This window comes from Formica exsecta, unplaced genomic scaffold (assembly GCF_003651465.1).
Source record: "Formica exsecta isolate Colony F162 unplaced genomic scaffold, ASM365146v1 scaffold462, whole genome shotgun sequence".
Lineage (NCBI taxonomy): Eukaryota > Metazoa > Arthropoda > Insecta > Hymenoptera > Formicidae > Formica > Formica exsecta.
In genome coordinates this window covers 46,124-50,408 of record NW_021851856.1, presented here as the reverse complement: position 1 = coordinate 50,408, position 4,285 = coordinate 46,124, and the positions used below count along the sequence as shown (strand labels likewise).

The following is a 4,285-nucleotide window of genomic DNA, read 5'->3' as shown; positions in this document are numbered from 1 at the left end:
GCTTGTCAACGGTTTGCCTATGTACAGGGGCCGCGACGCTACCAAGTAGCTTATCCGGAATTTTAGGTCTAGTAAACTTTCGATTAAGATATTTTAATAACTAAAGCCATAATAAAAAATGTAACGGCCCTTTTATTGTATAATGTGAATACAAGCTTCTGATTGCGACCGGTTCGAATAAGATTGGTGCAGTCAATCCCGAGAAATGATGATCGTATATCAGAATTGTGACATTTTTCGTTCTTCATAATTATCATCATAAGTTTCAGACTTTCACGTACGTATGACACACGCAAAACACGCAAAGCGATTTTGTCCCTCAAGGCGCGTTTGCAGCGCTCATGTACGATTATTCGCTTGAGTGTGCAAATACGCCTATGCGTATGTGTATGCTCGCACGCACACACGCAAAGCGATTTTGTCCCTCAAGGCGCGTTTGCAGCGCTCATGTACGATTATTCGCTTGAGTGTGCAAATACGCCTTGAGAGACAATGCGTATGTGCGTGCATGCGTATATGAGACGTATCAAGCAGTGATGCCAGAATGCCCACGCCAGCAACACGCTACCGTAGTGGAGGGGATACGCACACAAGCGAAAACCGTGTACATGTAATGCGCAGAACGCTCTGCGCATTACATGTACACGGTTTTTGCTTGTGTGCGTATCCCCTCCACTACGGTAGCGTGTTGCTAGCGTGGGCATTCTGGCATCACTGGTATCAAGCGATGCGGTAGTCGCGGTACGCGGTAGCATCGCGACGTCAAGATATAATAAGGTTAAGGTTGTATAGCAAGAAAATATATTTGGTTCTATCGAATAAGTAGATTGAAATTTTGTATATATATCTGGTCATACATGTTTATTTATTGTTTTATAAGTATATTTCTTGATTATATCTGAATATTATCTAAATTATAGTGTATATATATCTGCTTATATATGTCTGCTTATATATGTTTATTTATTGTTTTATAAGTATATTATTTTTTGATTATATCTGAATATTGTCTAAATTATAGCGCTTATTTGCAGGATAAAGCAAAATCAATCAATCCTTTCAAGAAGGCTGGTATACTTTTAGCTGGGATTTCTTCAGCTGGGGTTGCATATGGTCTTCTACCGCAGAACTTTGCTAAACAGCGTAACATATTGGGTTATAGAGATTTGGCAGTAACAGACAGTAAGTACAATATAGTAGCACATATAAAACATTCAGTAGCACATATAAAACCAGATATGTAAATTAAATTAAATATTAAAATTCTGTTCTTTTCATTGCACACAGACAGAGGGAAGTGACCATAAAGCATTTAACTTCGGATGGACATAAAAACGATTAATAACTGTCGAAGTAAAAGAAATATTTACTATTTATAATGGGGTAAGGGGAATCCTTGCTCTTATGTTAAGTGATTGAACTGAAGTTGAATTCAATGTGTTGAATAGCTTGAAATTTGTGAAACACGAATACCGAAAACAAATTTAAGCTATAATTATAACTATATAATTATAGCTTAAATTTACTTTCGGTATTCGTGTTTCAGAAGTTTCAAGCTATTCAACATATTGAATCACGTGTAATATTATAATAGCATGTTGCAATGCGAGATATATATTTATAAGTTTTATGAACATTATCAGAGAGAAATCACTGACATTATTATATTTTTGATTATATAGTTGTGAAGTAAAACTTGTAAATTCCTACGATTTTATCAAAAATGTAATAATGTCAGTGATTTCTCTCTGATAATGTTCATAAAACTTATGAATATATATCTCGCATTGCAACATGCTATTATAATATTACACGTATGCAAAGGAAGCCAAAGTATTCATACGTAGTATTTATTTATTATTCTCAAAGTGGATCTTATTGGAACAAAATTTTAATCGCTTTAATTTATTAATCCGTTTGTCAGTATATATACGTAGTATATGTATATTTCGGCTTTCTTTGCATACATATTGAAGGACAGAAAGACGAATTAAGTGTGACTTGAAAAAAACTATATTTAATTATATGTTTGTGTAAAATAAAAAGAACAATTATAACTTTTATATATATATATATTAAAATTTTATTTAGATATTCTATCTATAATTATATTTTATAAAAAAAGAGAAACCTATATAATGAATATACATATATTTCACATTACACATATATCTCGCAATTGTACAACATGCTATTATAATATTAGTTATATGTATGCAAAGAAAGCCAAAGTATATATACAGTAATACAAAAGTGAATGAATTTATAGGTGTAGTTAAATTGATATTATATTATTAAATTATATTATATTATATATATTACTATATTATTGTTGAACATTATATATTAAAAATAAAACGAATGCCAATTCTATATAAATAAAACTCTATTATTGTAAGATAATACAAAAAAAAAATAAAAAATATTTAAAAGAAAATACTTAAAATAAAAAATACTTTATCTTCTTTGGTATATTCTATGGCACTTCATTTATCTTCTTTGGCATCCTCTATGGCACTTTATGTTATATTACCTCATAATAATACAGTACAGTTTTATTTATGTAGAATTGGCATTTGTTAATTTTATTGAATCTTATATAGGCAATAAAATATTGCGTAAAGTAGCTCAATTTAACTATATCTACAAATCCATTCACTTTTGCATTACTGGCCCGATGTTCGACTCGTGGTTGCTCTGGAGATGATGCCAAGTGAGGACATTGGTTGCACAAGTAACTAACTCGCGAATTACGGTGCAAAAGCACAGAATAAGACTGCGTTAGACTGAAGACTGGAGAATAAGTGTGAGGTTGTGAAATGTAAAAAAAATGTATCTCTTGAATGTCTTACGAGTTCTCTTTTTATAATCCTCTTGTGGGTGTGTATTCTAATTTTAAGAGTGGGGATCTTCCAAAAACCTCAACGAATTGAAATTATGCAAAAGTAGGGGTTCTTCAAGATTTTAACGAATTAGAGTCGTGCCAGTGTCCTCATTCGGCAGGGGGTGTCTCCTATTTTCATATTTTTACCCGTGCTGATCGTCGGTTGGTGAGTTCGTTATTATTTCAAAAGTTCCTTAAACATTAGCCTTTCCGGGGGACCCTCGCGCACATGATCTGATTAGAAAAGGGTCTCACTTCCTTATAATTATTTTTGTCAACGTTGATGCAGCTGTATTTATTACTTGTCCGTTAGAAAATTATTATCAGTATTAATGCAGTTGAATTTATTAAACATTTCGTTAAAAGTTCTTGTTATCTCGTTGTTCTTCCGCCGGAAATTCTACTGCAAGGGATAGATATTATTTTTCATTTATCCCGAGGAGACCGGCATGGTTTCCATCACCGATTTCCTTGCGTCTTTCCCACGGATACTCGTGGATGTAATTACTGACAAATGACAGTATTTAAAAGAAACGTATGGCACAAGATGCTTTGTTTATTGAACGGTTCGTTCTTATCACCAACTGACGATCGTTACCGCAACGTCGCGGAAGAAAGGAATCGTGGAGTCGCCAGGACGTAACATAATGAATATACATATATTTCACATTACACATATCTATTATATTGTGCACGCCAGATCTTGCTCAGTTCGTGCCGACAATCTGATGCCAGTCTGTCAGTCATGTCAGCAAGCTTTGCTCGGTTTCCGCCGCCAATTTACTGTCAGGTTATGTCGGCAACCTTTGCTCAATTTTTGCCGTCAATCTACCAGCTTAATCGGTAATAACAACTTTTGTACCCAATTCGTAGCCTTATTGCTGACAATAATTTGTAGCAGGCCTTGCCAAAATCTGTTAGAACAGACTTGGCTAACTGGGAAGTGAATGAATTTATAGGTATAGTTAAATTGAGCTACATTATACAAGATTTTATTGCCTATATAGGATTCAATAAAATTAACGAATGCCAATTCTACATAAATAAAACTACTGTATTATTGTAAGATAATATAATGTAAGCACATATATATTATTGTTGAACATTATATACTAAAAATAAAATTAATGAATGCCAATTCTACAATAAATCTTTATTATTGTGAGATATTCTACATAAATAAAACTTTATCATTGTGATTTACTTATTATTATTAAACTTTATTATTTTTAGATACTCTATATGAATAAAAAACTATATTATAGTATTAAAAATAAAACGAATGCCAATTCTATATAAATAAAACTCTATTATTGTAAGATAATATTTAAAAAAATAAATAAATAAAAAATACTTAAAATAAAAAATACTTTATCTTCTTTGGTATCTTCTATGGCACTT

General features: G+C 32.1%; 1 long non-coding RNA gene across 1 annotated transcript; it reads left to right on the top strand.

The window, feature by feature from the left end:
- The first annotated feature begins 927 nt into the window (after positions 1 to 927).
- On the top strand, positions 928 to 1,354 carry LOC115241022. The gene is made up of 2 exons (XR_003884847.1): positions 928 to 1,182; positions 1,288 to 1,354. It is a non-coding gene; the product is annotated as an uncharacterized LOC115241022 (long non-coding RNA).
- The last annotated feature ends 2,931 nt before the right edge of the window (positions 1,355 to 4,285 follow it).